Genomic DNA, 23,672 nt, shown 5'->3' on the forward strand with positions numbered 1-23,672 from the left:
CTCTCTCCCTCCACCCCATTGTCTCTCTCCCCCCACCCCATTGTCTCTCTCCCCACCCCCCCCCATTGTCTCTCTCCCCACTCCCCCCATTGTCTCTCTACCCCCACCCCCATTGTCTCTCCCCCCCCCATTGTCTCTCTCCCCCCCCCCCACCATTGTCTCTCCCCCCCCATTGTCTCTCTCCCCCCCACCCCATTGTCTCTCCCCCCACCCCATTGTCTCTCTCCCCACCCCCCCCCCATTGTCTCTCTCCCCCCACCCCCATTGTCTCTCCCCCCCCCATTGTCTCTCTCCCCCCCCCACCATTGTCTCTCTCCCCCCATTGTCTCTCTCCCCCCCCCCCCATTGTCTCTCCCCCCCCATTGTCTCTCCCCCACCCCCCCCCCATTGTGTATCCCCCCCCCCATTGTCTCTCTCCCCACCCCCCCATTTTCTTTCCCCCACCCCATTGCCTATCCCCCACCCCCCTCCCATTGTCTATCCCCCCCCCCCATTGTCTATCCCCCCCATTGTCTCTCCCCCCCATTGTCTCTCCCCCCTCCCATTGTCTCTCCCCCCCCCATTGTCTCTCCCCTCCCATTGTCTATCCCCCCCCCATTGTCTCTCCCCCCCCCCATCGACTCCCCCACCCCACCCCCATTGTCTCTCCCCCCCACCCCATTGTCTCTCCCCCCACCCCCATTGTCTCTCCTTCACCCCCCCCCCCAGTGTCTCTCCTCCCCCCATCGACTCCTCCATTGTTTGTCCCCCACCCCCATTGTCTCCCCCCCCCCCACCCCCTCTCCCCCCACTCCATTGTCTTTCCCCCCACCTCCCCATTATCTCTTCGCCCACCCCCATTGTCTCTCTCCCACCCCCCCCCCATTCTCTTCCCCCTCTCCCCCCCCCCCATTGTCTTTCTTGCCCCCTGCCTGCCCATTGTCCCTCTCCCATGCACTCCCCAACTCTTGTTTATAATGTTACCGTGCTCATCTCACGTTCCGTGCTAACTCGTATCTACTGCACCCGCTGTACGTTTCCAGCTGCTCCACCGTTTGAGCCTTTGGGCCCTGTTCCCAGCAACCATGAACACATTACATGTAAATATTTATATTTATTTATCATGAGCGGAGGTTGGGGGGGGCACGGCGGGACAACGCCCCGCCCCCCCCAAACTGGACACATTTATACAAACATTTCTGTAGTTTACAATATAGACAAAATTAGAATGATAGATTTGAAAGTAATAATTAATTGTATTCACTCGCGATTCCTAATGTGAGGGACAAAGCGAAGCCCCACCCCGACATAGAGAAGTCAAACTCCGCACTGTGACAGTTATCCTGCGTTCGCAATTTACCGCAACCTCAATCCGTTTCCATAAAAACACAAAAAAACCACAAAGAAACACAACCGATGTGATCCGCGTTGATGTTGATCACGAGGAGCGCACGTCTGTGCGAAGGAGAGATATTTATACGTTATTTACCAGTCCTGACCGTTTCGCATTGTAGTGATTATTCAGGGCAAACAAAAGTGACTTGGAAGCCCAGCGTGTGTGCTATCAGAGGCCGTGCCGGGGCAGCCGCGTGGTGCATCCCGCGACCTTAAATGCGCCTCTCCAAGCAACTTGGGCCAGCTTCTGTGGTGCCCAACCCACCGCGGCCTTGGTGATGATCGGAGGACATTGACCGTCGATTGCCCGGTCCGCTGTGAGGCAGATATTGAAGATGCAGTTACGTCGCTCGCGAATCACAGACGGGCAAATACGATCACAAAACAAGCGACGTGCTGGCTCGTGAATGGACACGCAGACGCATCTCGTGTGTCCCTCTTTCAAAGGAGAAATTGATCTCACGAATGCACTCCGCTGTGGTGTTATCATAAGAACAGTGATTGACTTTCATTGATGGATCCCACCCATTCCCGTAAGACGTTACGAGCCGCGCGCGGCCTATTCCTCCTCCTACACTTCCTACACCTCCTCCACCTCCACCTCCTCCTCCACCTCCTCCTCCACCTCCTCCTCCTCTACCTCCTCCACCTCCTCCTCTACCTCCTCCACCTCCTCCACCTCCTCCACCTCCTCCACAACCTCCTCCTCCACTTCCACCTCCTCCACCACCTTTTCCTCCTCCACCTCCTCCACCTCCTCCTCTACCTCCTCCACCTCCTCTACCACCACCTCCTCCACCTCCTCCACCTCCTCCACCTTTTCCACCACCTCCACCTCCTCCTCCACCTCCTCCTCCACCTCCTCCACCACCTTTTCCTCCTCCACCTCCTCCACCTCCTCCACCTCCTCCTCCACCTACTCCACCATCACCACCTCCTCCACCTCCTCCTCTACCTCCTCCTCCACCGCCGCCGATGTTGCCTCTCCCTTGGGCCGTCCATAATTCCAGACGCCCTGCACGTGCCACAGCGCGGCGCCCAAAACAAATGCTGCAGCGAATAATTTATCAAGCGGGGGGGGGGGTTGTAAATAAAAAAATAAAAAAATATGACATTAGATACAAAAGTGCTAACGCTCGGGAGATGTGAGACCAGAGCACTCGCTCTGGGAGGACGCGCGGTGCCTCGCAGCGGCGATTGAGCGCGGGGGGGTGGGGGTGGTGGGGGGGGGGGTGGTGGGGGGATGGCGGGGGGGGTGGTGGTGGGGGGGCGGGGGGGGTGGTGGTGGGGGGGCGGGGGGGTGGTGGGGGGGCGGGGGGTGGCTATTTTTGCTCTGCACGAGCGAGACGCTGCGCTAACGTCACGTCGGCCTCACCGCCTTCGAGACGAGGCGACCGCCGCCTGGGATTCTTCTCGCGGCGGCGTTGACGCCCGCAAGCGCCCCTCACTGCGGCAACGAAGGAGAGCAAGCGCCCCCCGTGCACCGGGCAAACCGAGTGAGCGGTGACACGCAGGGCAGCAGTGGATTTCCAGCAGCCCGGGTTTAACACGGGGTGGCGGGAGAGGGACGTGGGGACAGGCGCGGTGCGTGCGCGTGTGGGCGACTCTATCTGAATATTTGAAACCAGTCCTGGGACTCCCCTAGGGCGACTCAGCCTCAAACGGCTACCTGGTGCGGTGTGTAAACATCGCCACTGGGGAGAAATAGGCCTTCATCGGTGCTCGCGAACAACACTTGCCACAACAGTCTCTTACAGGCTATATGGGGGATCTTTGTCTTTGAACGCATGCATTGCCTCTGCCCCGGCACCAGTATCCTAGGTAGGCGTCTGTGCGTAAATCAACCTTCCACATCCATCACCGGGGCACAGGAACAAGAGAGCCCAACTATAGCACCCCCAATTATCCGGCCGTAATGTCGCGCGTGGTGGGGGTCTGGGCTGCATCACCGTGGAATGTGTTCCTGGGAATTTGAAAATGACGTGGGAGTCACTGGCCCTGAAACATCTTCCAAATGAGTCACGAGCGTTTCTAGAAAACATAATTTAAATACGTTAAGCATTTCACATATTCGCGTGTGTGTGCACTGTATTTAAAGTTGTCGCAGTCGTTAGGCAGAGCGACTGCGCTAAAATCGTAAATAAATCACGGCAGCAACGATGGTTTCTAATTTGAAACTTCTCTATTTGATTCTGGCTCTGACCTCTTCTGTACTTAATTACCCCTCCTTAACCCCCCCCCCCCCCCCCCCATCAGAGATTTAAAACCTCCCCGTGCTCCTCTCTTTTGTGCGCGCGGCTCACAAAGGGCGGCAGTGACCCGGGCCGGATTAACAGTGCCCGTAATATCCCATTACCATTATGTGACGACATGATTGCCTTTCTCTCTCTCTCTATCGCCGGTGCAATCTGGAAAATCCGTTTGGTATTTTGGCAATGGTCACAGCAGCGGCAGCCCCAGCAGGGCCTTTGGTTGGCTCTCAGGTTCAGTGGCTCGGAGCCCAGAGCCGCGGCGCTCGTGCGAGTCAAGCACGTATGGCCACACGCGTGGTCCACGTGGAGGCCACTGTGACGGAATGGGACTAAAAATGGACCCAGGAATTTGTAAACACACGGGCCCAAATTCGGGCTATGGGTAATTTTTTATTTATTGTATTTTGTTTTTAATTGGTTGTGCCACAACTGTGTAACCAGTGGCTAGATTTGCGATGTGGCGACGTATTGGAGTGATTTTTTTTTCCCGTGCGATCCTCATTGGTCCATTTGGTCCTGGGTCCAAAAACACAAATGGGGGGGCCGGTGAGGAAAAATCTTTGGGTGCTGCCGAATCTATGGAGACTTAATGCCAACTGAGAGCGTAAATAAGCAATGGAGCGTACACGTTATAGGTAATAAAATATTTTAATTAAAAATTTTTTTTACCCTGATCACATTTGCAATTTCCCCCCACACGGACCGGCCCACCGGCCCTAGAAATGGATCGGCCCCACCGGGCATTTGCTTCAGGCCAGTCCGGGCCTGCGTGGAGGCCACTGTGGGCCCTCCTCGCCTTTTGAGTCGCACACTTCCTCTTCTCTCGCATGGCGGGTAGACGATCAGCAGCGTTTGTTTGGTTGTTCATGACGAGGCTGGTGAAGTGAGTCGGTGGACGGCTTCACGAGTCGCCCAGTGAAGAGGCTTGCATTGACTCCCATAGACGTACGTAAACACGCGCAGACTCACATGGACACACTTGGTGAATGTTTTGAAAGGCCGCCGGCGAATGATTAAGTGGGCAGTGGTGTCGTCCATATGGTTTAGAATAAAGGCGATACACGTGGAGGTTCAGAGACCGATATAGACCCGCGGACTTTTATAGAAACCCATAGCCTCGCAAAGAGACCCATAAACGCAAGTGCAGTGGTGTTACTCCGCTGTCCATTACTTGAGATTGGTGACCGCAATTACATTGTGGCATCTTTTTATATGTGAGAGCTCCAGGCCTTAAGAGCTCCAGGCTGTGAGAGCTCCAGGCCTTAAGAGCTCCAGGCTGCGAGAGCTCCAGGCCTTAAGAGCTCCAGGCTGCGAGAGCTCCAGGCCTTAAGAGCTCCAGGCTGCGAGAGCTCCAGGCTATAGAAGCTGCAGGCTGTAGACACGAGTTGCCATACTTTATCCCGTGAGAGGCGAACCAGGAGGCTGTGTCATGGCTGTACGAGGTTGGAAATTACTGCTGGGGGTGGTAATGCTTTAGCTCTGTAATTAAAATCCATGCACGGTCCCAGCTAACATCTAAACATCGCCCCCGTGAGCAGCGTGAGCCATTTAATAACACCTGGCCACATTGCTTTTTCTGGTCGGCTTCCTCGTGGATAATTGGAATACGCAAATCTTTGCACAATGTAAGCAGGAATGCTCCATGCGTGATGTGTTTTTGCCCTTAGCGTGGCTCTATTGTCCGTTCGGCACGGTGGGCGAATTCGCCATGAAATGGTTTTTACAGTTTTTCTTTTCTTTTTGGAGGCCATACAATATTATTTAAGCTTGTTCTGCAATGTCTTAAAGCACGTGACATTAAATTTTTAAAATGTAGTCATCCCAAAAATATATATACGCATTGCGAGGGTGCACATAAAAGATTTACCCGGGGCCCTCGGGGGCTGGCGGTTTATTGGGCTGCTAACGGATTGAGGAAGCCATCAGGAAAAGACTTCGGTAACAAGGCTCAGAATGCGCACTCCACAAAGGTGCGCGTGAATTCCCACCGAGGCCGGCGCGGACACGGGAGGTTACGGGTGGAGGCCTCAGCGCTCGCCCCAGCCCCCCCCCCCCCCCCCCCCAATATCGAGTCAAGGTGAGGGGTGGTTTACGTGACGGGAACAACAGCGCCTCTGTGCGGTCGATTTGTCCGGTGGGTTCTGTTTAGTTGTTTTTGCGCCGATTTCTATTCCCTATCTCGCTCGTTTCATTCGTGCGCTCGTTCTTGAAGTTATTCGTTTTTTTTGTCCTCTTGGTTGACCCAGGACACTCTTGCAGATGAGATTCTGCCCCCTGCCTCGAGTGTTCTCAGCTGGCTAAACAAAATCCTAAACAATCATCACGAGAACTCTGGGTCATCCTCGCAGCAGCGGTTTTTGGCTAAGAGTCGAACAAAGACTTGTCACCGTCTGGATCTCTTTTCCTTCCTATATTAAGAAGCCACTGGAGCTATGCACTTTTAAATATCGATTGAAAACTCACTTCTCTATGTGTTTTTTTTTGTGTGTTTAGTTTGTTGTCCACCCCCGCACCTCAGATTAGCACGGTTGGTCAGGCACGGTTGGTCAGGCACGGTTGGTCAGGCACGGTTGGTCAGGCACGGTTGGTCAGGCACGGTTGGTCAGGCACGGTTGGTCAGGCACGGTTGGTCAGGCACGGTTGGTCAGGCACGGTTGGTCAGGCACGGTTGGTCAGGCACGGTTGGTCAGGCACGGTTGGTCAGGCACGGTTGGTCAGGCACGGTTGGTCAGGCAAAAGAAGTCCCACACGCATACATACAACTTGCAACTTCACCCTCACCCTACAGGCAAAGTCTGTGTAATGGTTCTCGTACGTTGTGCCGTGATGTAATGGTGTGTCTGCTGTGTCATGGTGTAGTGTGTCTCTCTCGCGTGTTGTATCATGGTGTGGTGTTATCGTCTATATTGTGTTTTGGTATGTTGTTGTTCTGGTGTCTATAATGTGGCGATACCACAACACACATATATACACTGCTTAACAATTTAGTTTGTGACTCATAGCACGTGCATGATAAGCATCAAAGATTGTAAGGCTGCGATGGTTATAGACGCCGCGGTGGCTAAGAGATGTTAACTACCTCGCCTGGTATGCAGGAGGGCGTGGGTGCGATCCCGACCCTGACGCTTGCTGCTGTATATTTGGAGTTTGCGCATCTGTCTCTCTCTCTCTCTGTCTCAGCCGTAGTCGCGTCGATTTTTCTCCGGTCCTCTGCTTTTCACCCTCCACGTTTAGAAACATGCCTTTAGAGCATTTGGCTGCTATAAATGTCCACGTGATAAGCCACTTCGTTGAGCTTTCATTCGTGGCCAAGTTGCATCTGAAAAAGAGCTAAGTAGCTCAGTGAGCCTTACCTGGTAAAATAAAAAGTTTTATTTAGTTTAGACTTAGAGGAAATGTATGTTGAGTGATACACCACTGAGGTATAGCAAGAAAACATCTCCAAAAAAGCAATGACAAATACAATCATTAAGGTACGGGAAATTGATATCGCGGAAATCGTCATATCATGGAAGTGAATATCGTATCGTGAAAAGTTACATTGAGGCAATCCTAGTTGTTCTGTACGTTATATTTTGGTGAGCTTCGATTTAATTAGTTGTGTTTTGGCGAGCTGCTGCTATGAACGTGTTGTTGTGGTGAGCCGTTGTCTGTGCCACCGTGCATCGCTGCCCTGAGTCTCCACCCCTGGAAGGGACTTGCCACGGACTCAATGGGAAAAAAAGTAATATTAAAAAAAAACCTTTTTTAAAACACACTTTAATGAAATGTACCGTACTAGTAATGGAAGAAACTCCACGACTCCAGGAAGTGGGCCCGAAGCTTGCCATAACGTAAGGGGACGATGGCCAATTACAGCCAACGTCAGTTGAGCGTGGACAATAAGACCCAAGCCGAAACATAACATGTAAAAAAAATCATGTTTAAAATATATATATTTTTTATTTTTAATGTTAGAATATAGTATTGTCATCAGTATGACATAAGTATACCAAGTTTGCAGTCGATACCACATTGGGAAGTGGGTTAAAATTGAGTTACAAGATTTGAGGATACACAAGATTGAGTTAATAAAAAGTGTGTAAAAATAATAATAATAAAACATCGTTCTCGGTGAGACTGTGGCCGCCCAACTCAGAACCATGGATCGCCTCGTGACGCGACTGCTCGCTGCCTCTATCGTCGGATGAACACGTGGTCGGCTTTCGCGAGCAATATCCATAATAGATGTGCTTTTTGGGGGGGGGGCTAGATCGCGTAAATATAGAAGTGCCGTCAACCCACCACCACCCGACACGGACAATTTGTAAGGTTTGCCACGTAAACAAAACGTGCCGATTAGTTACTTCTTCAGCACACCGGTGTGTTGAAGAGTAAACCCACAACGCATACACAGTTCGAGTACGACGTCTCGCTGGTGATTATAACCAGCTCCATCGGGCGATCTGCCAGAATTGTGAAGAAGCTTTCCTCCGTCATTCGTTGGCGACGTTTCAGACGAATTCGCCGAGGCCATCCGCCGTCTCGCCAAACTAAGGGACGTGAAGGTGCCTATGCAGCTGGGCAACTCCCAGCCACGTGAAACGAGGAGACACCGCCAACTTTGCCCGGTACAACGTCTGTGGAACCTCTCACGTTTGCTCGGCCACGGTCCGTCTCTTAATTCACTTCTCTCAGCCTCAGGCGTGTCCAGCAAATCCTTAAAAATCCTAATTAAGCCTCACGCCGAAATGAGTGGGCAGCGCATTACCCTACCCGTTAACGCGGAGAGCCATTAGTAACGCGACGTGTCGTGTGAGCTTTAGTGCTTTCGATGCGTTCTGTTTTAATTTGCAGTAAAACTGCGGGCGCGGCGAGAGATGTGGCGCACGTGGGTGGCCAGACCGGGGGGGCCGGCAGAGGCTTGGTAGCACGGGGGAGCTCAACCCGTCCTCCACTTCCAACGCGTTGCTCGTCCACTGCCGCTTGGGATGCACACAGTAATTGCCGATCTCCGCTCAAAAATATCCAGCGTGGGTGTCCTCAGGACACGGACTTCAAGGAGAGTTGCCCTTGGGATGCTGTCGCTTCTTCTCCCTCCCTCCTCCATCGTGCTGCTACCCATCAGCTAGGCAGGAGCCCGGCGCAGAACCGCTGGCTGGCTCTCGCTCGCTCACACGCGGTGGTCTCGGCGAGCCTCTCAATATTTAATCTGACAACTTCCAAACAAGACCAGTGTGAGGTTCAACAATTCAAACGAGCATTCCCCTCTCCAGGAATACTCGTGCAAATTAATGCGCGAATTTGCTTCCCCGAGCGCGCCGGAAGCTTCCGTCGTTCAACGTGGGTGGAAGTTTTTGTGTGTGTGTGTGTGCGTGCGTGCGTGGAGTCTTAAGCACACACCTCATCATTGCCAAAGAGGTGCGACCGTAATTGCCGAAGCGTGGGACGTCACCCGGGGGGGGGGGGAGCTGGGCAGGCTCAAGGCAAATGAAAGTGGGGTCGTCCACCTTGTTCGCGCGGGAAGCCAACGCGGAGCATTCGTAATTAAAGAGCGGCGAAGGTACTGGTGTGCGACCTGGAAGGTCGGTGGGTATTCGGGCGGAGGGGGTATCCAAGGGGGGTATCCCCTTCGGAACGCTCGCTACCCCTCACCTGCTCAACCGCGGCAGAGAGGAGGATCTTATTTTGTGCTCGAACGCAAAAAAGATTAATTCTTGTGATTACGAATCCTCGGGGAAATATACGAGACTCGCCGCGCGTCCCGTGCACGCGCGGGACCGGGCCCCGGCTATTGCCCACTCTCTTTATTGCACGGCTGCCGTATTAACTGTGGTGTGACCCCTCCCCCCCCTACCGCGCCCCCTGCGCCCTCACCGAACCATCAGCCCCACGGCCGCAGGAGGGTCTCCTGTGGCCAAACAGCTCAGTGAGCTCTGCGAGCAATTACACGAGGCTGTAGCGGACGCCATCGCAGCCCGAGCGGCGGTCCACACACACGCGGGGCGTGCGCACGCTGGGCGGCACGGTGGGTGCACACCCCGATTCGCAGTGCAGGTAATCCTCGCCAATCGATGCGGATAATTCACACGAACGCACGCGCACACACCGTGAGTTGCGAGTGTCTGTGTGTGTGAGTGTGTGTGAGTATTGTGGGGAGCGATCGTGTAGCGGTTAAGGAGGCTGCGCTATGAACCTGGCGACCCGGGTTCGATTCCCGCTCACGGCCAACACCAGTGACGATTAACTGAACCGGTCTTGGGCCTCCTTTAGGTCGACTCAGCCTCAAATTAGTACCTGGTGCGATGTGCAAACATCGCCACGAGGGAGACAAAGGCGACCGGGCGTGATGTTGGTCACCCACCCCCTCGTGTGCCGTTCCGGCCTTTATAGGTGCTCGCTAACAGCACTTGCCCCTGCAGTTTGTTAAGGCTACACGGCGAGGGATCTTTGTCTTTGTCTGAATTATGCTCACAATCGGGGCGGATAACGCACGCGCGCACGGTGCGCACGATCAGACGGCACCTCGAGTCACGGCTCAGACGACCCGTGCCGTGTGGAAAAACGCGCGCAACCCCCACCCACCCACCCAGCCCCCCACCCCCCTCCGTGCGCCGCGTGAATAATCGACGCGCGGCGTCTGCGGTGCGCACACGCGGGACAAATGGGGGAGGAGTGGGGGGGGTGGCGACTCTCGGCGTGCCGCCGGCACGCGCCGCCTCGGTGTCCGTGAGCTTAGCGGCCGCTGCCTCGCTAATCGCAAACAATTTGACGATGAATATCATTGAGTCGTGGCGACGCCACGTGGAAGGTCGATCCGGGGGTAATGCGTTTGTTGTGAGCGCCTCGGCGCGCTCTTTTACTCCACTTTGCTTGGCCACGTTCACGCGAGGACGTCGCTGCGGTCGTGATTTTTTTTTTGTTTTTGCGTGAAAGGCGGGCCGCGGGTGTCGCGTCGGAGCGCCGTCTCCGGCAGTTGGGAGCAGCGCTGTCGGCGCTGCTATTGATGCTAATCGGAGTTGATTAATGTTGCCTTCCCGTGCACCGCAGTAAGACACCATTTATTATTATTATTTAATCAGCCGTGAGCGCTCGGGCGGCAAGAGTGAGAGTTTGAATTACTCCGACAGAAATATGCGGGCACCTGCTGAGAGCAGAGTGGGTGGCCACATTCCTGCGATTTGCAGTGCGCACTTAATACGCGATGGAGCCCATCATCGCGTTTATTTATACGGGCATTAATTTATTTATCCTTGTTACTTATTTATTAAGTTCTCTTGAAATCGGGCAGTGGGTGGCACGGATTAAGTTTTGTGGTCGACGAAAACAGCACCACCCGCGTGGTCGAGGCCTCTCCGAAGCAGCCGTGCCTGGAAGCCATTGGCCTGGCGCTGCTGGAACGGCGTCTATCCCCTGCCCCACCACGCCCGTGCTGGCTTCCACGCTCTCCGCCGCACTTTGCGTCTCTTCGAACGTGGCCGCGGGTCTCGTCCAGGTGGTGGAGGCTCCCCCCACGGGCAGGGATGCAGCGGAACGCCGTGGCAGCCGCTCACCCCCTGCGCTTGCGACGGGGGTCCGGAGGCGTTAACGCGCGGCTTTACCTTGGCTGCGTTCCATTTCATCATCAGGGAGATTGTTCCATCGAGCGACACCGCTAGTCCCGGGAAACCAGTTTCCGAGCCTTGGTGTCTGTACCAAGAATTCATCACGGGGAGGCTGACAACTTCAGGGTGTGTGACTTGGCAGAGGCGCGGCTCTGCAACGGTGTGTGTATCGTTTTACACATATTTTTTTTCTGCTGCAGAAAAATAACTGAAGTATTTTCAAACCCTTCGAGAGCGTATATTTTAGCAAAACGTTTAAAAGAACGTTTTGCAAAAAAAAACATTTTCTTACACATTCTTGTTGCGTAATGTGATGGATGATATTTTGAATGGCGCTTTGTATCACACTCCCGTGAGCTCTCAATTCGAGGCTTGTTCCAGAGCCATGACCCCCGTGTGTTGCAGTCTCTCCGCGCTTGCAGTGTGCGTGGTGTGCAGTGCGGGGTGCAGCATTGAGGGGGAGAAGGGGGACTCACTCTGTCTGCAGGGGGTGTATAGAGCCGCACCAGCCACTCACATTCACCTGGGTCACTGATCCGGCCACTCACAATCCACCTGGATTAATGCACCAGCCACTGACATTCACCTGGGTCACTGATCCAGTCATTCACAATCCACCAAGATGAATGTACCAGCCACTCACAATCCACCTGGATGACTGCAACATGAGTGGCTGGTACAGATACCATTCAGAAGTAATCGGAAACACACTTCCTTTTCCTCGGAAGCGCCTGTGCATTGGTTTGGAAGTGAGAATAAATGAAAAATACCAAGAAATAATACAACTCGCAGCCATCGGGTTTTTCTTTGCTTTTGTTTTATTATTATTTTTATTATTTTCACGGCTATAGCCACAGGCCAGGAGATGTGCGTTTTCATTTATTCTGGAGGAGTGAGCGATGATCCAGGGGGCGGCGGCAGCGGCGGGGGGGGGGGGGGGGTTAGGAAAGCCTCCTTCTAAATGTCATCGTGAAGACAGGTGCCGCCACGAAGGGACCCAACAGAGACCCTGCCCCCCCCCCTACCGCCACCTACGCCACAGAGCTCGGGCACGCCGCATGCCCCGCTCTGGAGGTTGCCGTCCCCAGAACCGCGGCTCCTCGTTGTGGCTGCTGGACTCTCGCACCAGGGGATGGGTGGGTGGGAGGGGTGGGCGGGTGGGCGTGTGGAGGTCGCAGGTCACGCAAGGTTTCTGCCGATTGTTCTTGAAATGCGCCGCCATGGCTGGCTGGCTACCGATACGCGGGGACAATGATGCACCGGTGTAGAATTGATTCGGATGCCCACGGTTACTCGCGCCGACAGGCGTGAGAATCAACTGTGTACGATTCATGCGGATATGCGAAGTTGCTCTGCTAATTCCACGTGACCGCGCATTAAAAAAAAAAACTGTGCAAACGGTTCAGAAGAAGATTGATGGTACCACGGGCAAGTAAACGTTGGAACAAATAATAATCGAATCGTGACCCAGATTCTTTGGGACATATGTGTGTACGTTGAACTTCTTTCGCACCAACCGTGCTAATCGGAGTTGCGGGGAAAGGGGCAATAAACTGAAGACAAAAATCAATTAGAAAGAAATGAGTTTCCAATCGAGATATAAAGGCGCGTTGCTCAAGTGGCTTCCCAATATCTGAAGAAAGAGCGCTCCAGACGGCCGTCTTGGTTTGGTGGTTAAGTCACTGCCGCCGCCGCCGCCGCCGCCGCCGCTGCTGCTGCGAGGATGACCACCGGAGTTCGCGTGATGATGGTTGATGCTCCTTTGACGAGATCAGCGCGTGGGGATTCGTTACATCGCGCAGCTATGACCCCAACGGAACTCGAATTGGCCACGCGCAGCTGCAGCAGCAGCAGCAGCAAGCCAGCAGCGGGCTTAGGCAGCCTCCACACTGCGAACCCCCCCCCCCCCTGCCATTTAAACTTAGCGGAAAACTATTCATGGACGTCTGCGGTCAATCCCGAAGGCATTGGACATACTTTTTGGGGGTATTGTTTTAAATCAAATACAATGATTGTTTTCATTCGTCTTCAATATTTCATTGTTCTATACATTCTGTATGATGTCACTCTTACTGTATACTTTTGTTGTTGTTGCATCAGTCTTACAGGGGTTGCTTGCAGTGGGTATGTTGTATCTTGTGAGTTCGCTCCTCCTGCAAGACACGCTCCCTCATTCCGAGCGCACGCGTCTGCCAACGCGCTTCTTGATGTTGCGCTAAATAAACAATATATATATTACATGATGATGATGATGATGAGGAGGAGGAGGAGGAGAGGTGTGAGCACTGTGGCGTCTCATCCCCTCATGTGACGATGGCCCTGAGTGAGAGACAGGGTAGAGGCCACAACATCTACTGGACATCTGTGCAAAAAAAGAGCTTGATAGCTCATCGGATTTCACCAGGATAAATACAAGATTCCGACTCGTGATTCGCTCCACAAGATCAGGAATAAATTGGAAAATGCGGGTCATATCAAGCGCGGAAACTCCACCGTGAATCTACCCCCCCCCCCGCCCCACCCCCCCCCCCCAACGCGATCTCATCAAAGGGAAAATAATCGTGTGACCTCAGCATTTTCCACAAACTGTGAGAAAATTCCACACCAGTGTGAGGGAGCGGAGAACCAACAGTACTGCTCTCACTTTCCTCCCCCACCCCCCTCCTCTCTCTCTCTCTCGGACACGCGCACGCGCCCCCACGCGCACACCCCATGGGCTACGCGCGCGCACGAACGTTTTTTTCTTCCCCTCTCCCAGGCACACCCCCCCCACCCACCCCTAACCTATAGAGAGGAATTCCATTTTTTTTTCACGCACAGTTTTGGGGGGGGGGATTAAAAAAAACGCGAAACGTGGCATTTGTTTTTTTTTTATGGGGAGCCTGGGGTGGGTGTTGGGGGATGGAGGATGGCTGAGGTGGAGGGCTCTGACGGCGAGACCGACATTGCTCGTCGAGGGCCGGTGGTCACAGACGTTTGTACAAGCGCTGCAAGCCCGCCGCAGTCGTCCATGCAGCGCACGCCGGGGCCATTCAAACGACGCACGCATGGATGAGTCCCGGCAGAGCAGGCCCAGGCACACTAACTATGAAGGCAAAGACAAAGATCGCTCCCCCGCCCTCCCACCCCCATAGCCTTAACAGGCTGTTGGGGCAAGTGTGTTGTTGGCGAGTAGCACCTATGAAGGTCGGCACGGCACACGGGCGGGGTGGGTGGGTGGCCAGCACCACGCCCGGCCGCTTTTGCCTTTCCAATGCTGATGTTTACGCACCGCAGCAGATACTCATTTAATGCCGAGTCGACCTAGGGGAGGCCCAAGACTGGTTCAAATATTCGTCATCAATGTTGGCCGCGAGCGGGAATGGAACGCCGGTCGTCGGGTTCGTAGCACTGCGCTAACCACTGCGCCCCACCACTCCGCTAACGACGAGCCCAGTGCAACATGACAGGCTGCAGGACCCTTGGCTACGACACAGCCCCCCCTCCCCGCCCCTCATACGAGTGTCACGCAGAGCCTAAGGTCTGGGTCAAGAGGTCATCACAGCCAATGCTGATCGTGGCTTGCCGTTGCTTCTTTCCTTCTGCTAGAGTGCAAAAAATTAACAGCGGTGGCCTTCAAAGGTAATTTACATTTACATTAATCGCACTCTTGGTCACGGACATCTAGGTGACACTTCAGTGCCTAAGAAACCTCTCGGTCTGTCTATTCCTTATTTGGGCATATCGATGGGCTCGCATCAGCAAATATGTTCAGCGTTAGAGCTGGGCTTACGGTTCGGGTTGTCATGCTTTGAATTATGGTCTTGGATTCGTATGTAATCCACGTGGCGCTTTCAGGTTGTTTTTTTCAGTACGGTATACTGTATAAAGCCATCGCTTACAGGCCCCCGCTAGAGGCGGATAATTACGCGGCGTTACAAGGCAAGCAGTGCCTTACACCAGATAAAATATTGAAGGGTGAAATGTAATTTAAAGATGCTTGGGCTGTGGAGAAATGAGTTGTTGTTGTTGGCTGTGCACAAGAACTCCCAGGCACTTTCATGGCGAGACCCTCCGACTGGGGGAAGAGTCTGACATTTTTTTGGCAGTTAGTTCCACGCACCGGCGCATCTGTAACCAAACATCCCCTCGCTTTGCTTGGATTTTAAGTGAAAGGAGACAGTGGTATCACTTGGCCAGACAGGCGAGTGAGGCGCAGTTGGCAGGAGGAGCGCCATCACAGACGCACATGGAGTCGGCGAACACGAGCAGCTTCTTCTGCCAAACCTTTCCCAGTGCAACTCTCGCATCTAAGTGGGGTGGGGGGGGGGGTACAGGACGCTGGGCGCTGCATTAAAAAAAATGAGAGCCGGCACGATAAAAACCTGAGGCAGTGACAGCGGAATGGGCTTGCAGCCCACAAGTCTCCTCGATTCTGGCCACCTGCTCACGGCTGTGGCAGCAGCACGGGTTGAGGATCGAGCTCCGGCGGGTGAAGCGATGTGGACTTTTTTTTTGTTATTTTAATTAGCCTCGCGTGCGGCCCAGCCGCCCGAGTTGCCGGCAAAGTGGAGCAATAAAGTCGCGAAGCGACTTCCCCAGTGCCAAACGATGGCGAGCGGGGAAAGCTATCGGCGACGGGGCCAGCTGGACTCTCCACTCGCTCACACACGGAAGCAATTCTGACATCAGTGCAGTGCATTCACTTTCCCCGTGCGGATTTTAGGGCACATCAAGGGATGTGGGTAGGGATTAGGGCTATTTATGAGGCAAGTTTAGGTCACAGTGTTGGGGGTGGAACTCGTCAGGGTGTGGTGTGAGGATTGAATGAAGCCCATCAGAGGGCATTGTTTGTGTCCATCTCGGGGTGGGGTTTTGACATCTCTGGCGCGCCCCTAAGTGGCCCTGACTTCTCAAAGAAAACCAACTTCTCGATTCGCGCTGCCCTCCCGCGGCGCTGCTACACGCAGCGCGTGCAAGAGACGAGCGTGGGTAAGAAGCTGGAGGAGGCCGAAAGAGAGCCGCTTGCAACGAGACGTCTCTCCCTCTCTCTCTTTATCCCGGATTACCGCAAGCAGCCCCTTTCTTTAATGCGCCTGCTTACAGCGGGGTTCCGCGACGCCGCCCTAGCGCCCGCTCGAGAGAGGGGCCTCTTGACGGAGTGACAGCTCGCTCGGCACCCGGGGGCCTCGCAGCGAATCTACGCGAGGACCGATCAGTGCCCGAGCGCTTTTAATGAACCGCTAAAGGGGCGCGACAGCGCCTCGCGGGGGGAGCCCGCTCATTCATTCCTCCGCTTTAATCTCACCCTCGGCGACCGTGGCCCGGCTTCACGAAATAAAATTAAAAAAAAACTCGCGCTTTTAATCCTGCGGCTCTGGGAGTCTCTCCACTGGCGCTTTACGGGTGCAGAGCGGCATCGTAAGGCCAGGCTCGACTCGGCTTGGGAGCCCTGGAATTGCGTGGCGAGGCTGCCAATCTTGTACCCCTCCCTGCCCTTCGGGCATCACGGGCTGCTGCTGCTGCTGCTGCTCGTGTCGCAACCGTGGGGGTCAGCACGGGTCGAGCGAGGCTCACGGGAGCTGGTAGACCGATCGGCAGCACCGTGATGACATTTGGGGGTTGAATGTGGGGAACAGAAGTGATCGGTAACTGTATTCTCTAACAATAACCACGCTGCTTGTAAACACGGGCGGGCCGCAACACGGGACCGGGTCTTGCTTGAAGGCTGTGATTAAGTGCAGGATTAAAACCTCCTGTGCTGGAACCTGTCTCCAGGCCAAAGTGACATCTAATTCCCAGTGCAAGAAACATTGTTTGTGCCATGAACCGGTGCTTGGTAACTGCACAAAGAGGCTTTCCCAGCGACAGCCTGCCGCATGCTCTGCTCTCGTTCCTGAGCAGAGCCGTGGCCTGAGAAGCCCCGCTCCATCGCTCGCTGCTCTCCGGGGCTCACACGGACTGTCCAAAGATGGCAGGGTATCTGGAATGCGCGAAGGAATTCGGCGTTTTTTAGTCAATGCACAAGATCTCAAAAACGATAAGTATATTGGAATAGGTTTTACCCTTTTAACTGGCACAAAAAACTGACACCTTTATTCAAGGCATCATGTTTGCAATAACCACAACACAAGCAGTCAAAATGCAAACAAAAAAAAGACAACTCTGATAATAATATGCACTATCCTTGAATTTGATTGGTCCACACCCGAGACGGCTTTTCTTAGAGCCTAGTCTCCATTGGTGTTGGACCAGAAGACGCCAAAAGTACGCCTAGTCTCCATTGGTGTTGGACCAGAAGACGCCAAAAGTACGCCTTTTGGCGTCTTCTGGTCCAACACCAATGGAGACTAGGCTCTAAGAAAAGCCGTCTCGGGTGTGGACCAATCAAATTCAAGGACAGTGCATATTATTATCAGAGTTGTCTTTTTTGTTTGCATTTTGACTGCTTGTGTTGTGGTTATTGCAAACATGATCCCTTGAATAAAGGTGTCAGTTTTTTGTGTGCCAGTTAAAAGGGTAAAACCTATTCCTATATCTTGTTACTGGCAAAGGAGGTCTCATAATGATAAGTATATTCTTTGGGTCTTTCGGTAAAGTCACATAGTTATAACAATAATTTTCACCTGGTGACGATTGCTTGTGTTGCGATCGAAACGTCGTGATATTTTAATTATTATTTTATTCACTTTATTTGTATTTATCTCTCTGCGTCTCTATGTGTGTCTCACTCTGCGTGTGTGTGTCTCTGTGTGTCTCTCCTCTATGTGTGTCTCTCTCTCTGTGTGTCTCTCAGTGTTGTTTGTCTCTCTCTCTGTCTCTCTCTCTGTGTATGTGTCTCTCTCCGTGCCTGTGTTTGTCTCTCTCTCTCTGTGCATATGTGTCTCTCTCCGAGCTTGCATTTACATACAGTTCTCACCTGATGACGGTTGCTTGTGTTGCAATCGAAACGTCGTAATCTATTCATACTCTTTGGTTCTTTCGTCAAGAAAACTTCAGATCTAGATAGGTCGTAATCTATTATTTATTTTATATTTTTTTCTTTCTACGTGACTTTACCAAAAGAACCTGCAGTCACGAAAGCCTCAAATCAAGATTGTCACATTAACTGCTTCCCGAAATAAAATAAAAAAATACTTTGGCCCTCGATTATATCTTGACAAAAACTGTTTAAAAAAATTGAGCTGATTTCTATTCACAATTGACAATGGAGGCAACTGCCACAGTTTCTCGCAATATCTCCGTTGGGTGCGACAACGAAGGCCGCTTTAAAATATCGGCTGCCCCCAGTGGCGTCTTCGCGAGCACAAAGAAGGCGTCTGGCCAAGCGCGCGGACACGTGTCAGGAGGAGTCCAAGCACGCGGTCACGTGTCAGGAGGAGTCCAAGCACGCGGACACGTGTCAGGAGTCCAAGCACGCGGACACGTGTCAGGAGGAGTCCAAGCGCACGGTCACGTGTCAGGAGGAGTCCAAGCACGCGGACACGTGTCAGGAGGAGTCCAAGCGCGTGGACACGTGTCAGGAGTCCAAGCACGCGGACACGTGTCAGGAGGAGTCCAAGCGCACGGTCACGTGTCAGGAGGAGTCCAAGCACGCGGACACGTGTCAGGAGGAGTCCAAGCGCACGGACACGTGTCAGGAGGAGTCCAAGCACGCGGTCACGTGTCAGGAGGAGTCCAAGCACGCGGTCACGTGTCAGGAGGAGTCCAAGCACGCGGACACGTGTCAGGAGGAGTCCAAGCGTACGGTCACGTGTCACGAGGAGTCCAAGCGTACGGTCACGTGTCACGAGGAGTCCAAGCGTACGGTCACGTGTCAGCAGGAGTCCAAGCGCACCGACACGTGTCAGGAGGAGTCCAAGCGCGTGGACACGTGTCAGGAGGAGTCCAAGCGTGCGGTCACGTGTCAGGAGGAGTCCAAGCGCGTGGACACATGTCAGGAGGAGTCCAAGCGTGCGGTCACGTGTCAGGAGGAGTCGAAGCGCGTAGACACGTGTCACGAAGAGTCCAAGCGCGTGGACACGTGTCAGGAGTCCAAGCGTACGGACACGTGTCAGGAGGAGTCCAAGCGCGTGGTCACGTGTCACGAGGAGTACGCGAAGACCGCTCCGCGTGTCCGGGAGCATCGCGGGGAGCGATTAAAGCGCTCGCCGGGTTTCCCCCGTTCCGTGCCATCATCTGGCTCCTATGTTGCGAGCGTTAAAGCTTCTAAAATCATTTCTCGTTGACGAGCGGGGGTGCGGGGGGAGGGTGGGGGCCTTGACACCACAATGCATTTCCGGGGCCGCGAGGTTTGTAGCGGCGCTGCAGCTCCCGAGGAGACGCGCGCTCTGGAGGTTGCTCGCAAACGAAAGATGGAGCACATCGTGTCACGTAATTCCACTGAACTCCGCACCGCTCGTTCCCCCAGGGCCCACCGCGGTGGGTCTCGCACGCACGCACAGGGTGCGACGCGCCACTGACTGGGGGGGACACGTTTCTTTCACGTCCCGATACTTGGAGCAATCACGGCCCCGGCTGTCGTCATCGGCCAACAAAAGGGGGGGGGGGTGTGGGGAGCAAACCACCAAAGTGGAACGCTTTGATCATTTCGACTGAAAGCGAATCTAACCCATAAATACACACGAAGAGAGAGAGAGAGAGAGAAAAAAAACGGAGAGACCGACAGATCAGTTTCCGTCATGATGGATTAAATGAAACTGTGGTGGAGGTTGGATTGATTCCAGGTGTCGGCTGTCACGCTCCCATCGACATTTCTCTTCTTAAATTTGGGATTTGCGGATTAAAGCAGCCTCTTGGACTTTGAGTGCACACGCACATGGCCTTACCAGTGATTGTATTTTTGAACAGCTTTTCCAGATACCGCTGTTCGCTGCCGGCTGTGTGTAATGTTGATACTGCCTGATGGAGCACACTGCTCAAGAGGGCACGCGCATGCAGACCGAGAGAGCTCTCTGCCTCAACACTCCCTCGTACAATACGCCGCTGATCCGGTGCTCGGTGGTAGCTTCTGGAACGCACCAACTCTTTTTCCAACATGAAGAAACATTTCCCACGTGCGCAAATGGAGTTGATGGAAGCGCAAGCGGCTGTAATGGGTGGCCGCCAATCTGGGCTGTTGTTATGTTTTGCGTTGTTAGTAGGCACTCGGAGGCCGTTAAACCTTTGCCCATCTCGAGTGAGTGCCTTCGGAGAGGAGCGGCAGGCATTGCCCTGGCTCAGAGCCACCGCAACCTGCTCACGTCCCCCTAGTCAGGCCTTGCTCTCCTCCAAAGTATCCCCAAGCACAGCCAATACACACAGCCTTAACACTTCGCCTCACCCTTACCTAGCTCGCCATGGGCGAGTTTGGGGGCGGGGGGGGTGGGGGGTCGGTGGACTATACCGACCAGTCGCAACTGGATACCTTTATTAATTTATTTTCAGTACTTTACCATTTTAAAAAAAGGTTAATTAATTATATGCACCCACGATTCCTAATGTGAGGGACAAAGCGCTCCCCTGCCCCCTCCCGCCTCAATATAGAAGTCGAACTCCGCATATGTCTCACGCCTTACATTCACTCCTCACCACACCACTCTCACCTCACCTGTATCCCTCACCACACACTTCCTCACCCCAACTGTATCCCTCACCACACCACTCTCACCTGACCTGTATCCCTCACCACACCACTCTCACCCCACCTGTATCCCTCACCACACCACTCTCACCTCACCTGTATCCCTCACCACACCACTCTCACCACACCTGTATCCCTCACCACACCACTCTCACCTCACCTGTATCCCTCACCACACCACTCTCACCTCACCTGTATCCCTCACCACACCACTCTCACCTCACCTGTATCCCTCACCACACCACTCTCACCTCACCTGTATCCCTCACCACACCACTCTCACCTCACCTGTATCCCTCACCACACCACTCTCACCTCACCTGTATCCCTCACCACACCACTCTCACCTCACCTGTATCCCTCACCACACCACTCTCACCTCACCTGTATCCCTCACCACACCACTCTCACCTCACCTGTATCCCTCACCACACCACTCTCACCTCACCTGTATCCCTCACCACACCACTCTCACCTCACCTGTATCCCTCACCACACCACTCTCAACTCACCTGTATCCCTCACCACACCACTCTCACCTCACCTGTATCCCTCACCACACCACTCTCAACTCACCTGTATCCCTCACCACACCACTTCCTCACCTCACCTCACCTGTATCCCTCACCACACCCTCTGCAGTCTAAATAGACATTCTCAATTCTGTACCACTCATCTCACGTGGCTCCTTTGCAACAACACAGACAGAAAATAAAAACCCTGCTTTAATTACCCCCATCAGTGCCATCGTCATTTTCTATTAGCGCTCGTGCCAGCGTCAGAGTAATTAAGATAATCACGCCGGTGGCCATGTCTACACATGGGAACCGCTCACCACTGGCGATGTTCATGGAAACTTTGTGATGGCGCCACACAGAGACGTCGACGTACAAAGATGTACACAACAACAACAACAGCCGCCATTCACCACAAAGTGACGGTGACGCCACCACGGCGCTTGTGCCAGGATAGGTGCACTTTGAGACCACGTGACGTATGCATGTATGTATGAACTTCTTTCACACCGAATGTTGCTGATCGGAGGTGCTGGAAGTGTCGAAGGCTTGCTGACAGGAGGTCACCGGACAGACCCAGGTGCCATGAATTGACTGACTGAGATGATTGACAGATACACCACCACGTGTGCTCCCTTCTGTGCCAACTTGCTGCATTTTAGCCGCCAGGCGTTCACGGTCTCTCCTCCGCCCGCTGCTGTTGTTGGACGGCGACTGCCTCCAACTGTCCAGCAGCGTCCTCCGTGAGCCTCCTCCACAGAGGCCGATCTTGACACTGCTGGTACCAGTCTTTGGCAAGTCCACATCACCCTGTAACCACACCAGCCCATCTTTTCTGTTGCCCGTGCCTCGCCCGTTTACCCCCTTACACCCGCGCAAACAGAAGCTGCTTGGGCATGCGGTGGCTGGGCATGTGGGCTACATGACCCAGCCAACGCAGTCTTGCCTGCCGGAGAGGAGCTCACCGATGGGACTGTGTCCAGATATGTCGAGGATCTGTGTGAGCTTCTCACACAATCCGAGTGTAGTTAAATCCAGGACGGATCGCAGGCAGGCCAGCCTGGAAGGTTCCAACCCGTGCACAAAACGGCTCCCCGTTTCTCAAGCATGGAGAATGGAGGGAACCATTGTGGCCGAGAAGACCCGAAGATTTGATATAAATATACAAAGAAAATAAGCACGCACATGTAACCACATAACAATACAATACTCACCATTCGCCATTAAGTGACGGTGAAATCACCACGAGGCCTGTGCCAGGCCAGGTGCACTTTGAGGCAACGTGAAGTGTCGAAGGCTCGCTGACTAGGAAGTGACGGGACAGACCCAGGTGCCATGGGTTGGCTGACTGAAATGACTGGCAGATGCACCAGCTGTACCCCCGAACTGTGCCAACTTGCTGCATTTTAGCAACCTGGTGCTCCTCCGCTCGTAACATAACAACACACACACGTAAACGTACACACAAACATGCGTGCACACATACAAAGACAAAGATCCCCCGTATAGCCTTAACACACTGTTAGGGCAAGTGCTGTTAGTGAACACCGATGAAGGCCGGCACAGCACACCAGGGGCTGGGTAGCCAGCACCACGCCCGGCCGCCTTTAGTTTCCCGAGTGGCGATGTTAACCCACCGCACTAGGACCTCATTTTGAGGCAGGGTCGACCCTCGGCATGCCCAGGACCGGTTCAGATAATTATCACCGGTGTTATCCGTGAGCGGAATCGAACTCGGGTCGCCGGGTTTATAGGGGCAGTGCGCTCACCGCTAAACTACCGCGCACACACGCAAACATGTAAACGGATACCAACAAACACGCGCAACACACAAGCACGAGAGGCTGACGTGCCGAGCCACTCATTCTGAACTCAATCCTGGCGCTAAAGTGATTTTTGCCTCCGAGGCACCCGGTGGGGAGAGTCTGGGGCGTTTTTTCAGCGGCGAATGGTTCCTGTGTGCCGTTATGTGCTGTCGAGAGGTAATTACAGCCGGTGTTAATTAGTTCATTGGCAGGAATAAATAATTAAAGCAAATATAATTAAGCTTGCGTGCGGTTGCCTGAGCAAGCGTATCGGCCTTACGAGTTCCCCCGCTTGCGACCCTGTGGGCCACTACCACAGGTTCATTGCACGAGTCAATTTTGATTTACTTCAACCTATTAAGCACTTGCATTAGCATTGTGTCCTCGGGGGAGGGGAGATTACCACGCGATCACCGATAGTTCTAATCTCGGATATCGCGCCATTGGCGTGCTGGTGACGGAAGTTTAGCGACTGCCGCCCCCGGGGCACGTCCAGCAGGAGTGGCCCCGAGGGCATTAACACCCCCCCGCCCCTCTCTCTC

The 23,672-nt window shown here is 53.8% G+C and overlaps 1 protein-coding gene and 1 long non-coding RNA gene across 5 annotated transcripts in view; both read left to right on the forward strand.

Moving 5' to 3' along the window:
* LOC116948566 (zinc finger protein 385D-like) overlaps positions 1–23,672 on the forward strand; it is a 135,720-nt gene that overhangs the window by 27,204 nt on the left and 84,844 nt on the right. The gene's annotated exons all lie outside the window — the stretch shown is intronic.
* LOC142929766 (uncharacterized) lies at positions 3,617–11,897 on the forward strand. Its single transcript, XR_012945914.1, has 3 exons — positions 3,617–5,760; positions 9,494–9,662; positions 11,101–11,897. It is a non-coding gene; the product is annotated as an uncharacterized LOC142929766 (long non-coding RNA).

Source organism: Petromyzon marinus, chromosome 34 (assembly GCF_048934315.1).
Source record: "Petromyzon marinus isolate PM22_M1 ecotype Great Lakes invasive population chromosome 34, UKy_Petmar_22M1.pri1.0, whole genome shotgun sequence".
Taxonomy (NCBI): Eukaryota; Metazoa; Chordata; class Hyperoartia; order Petromyzontiformes; family Petromyzontidae; genus Petromyzon; species Petromyzon marinus.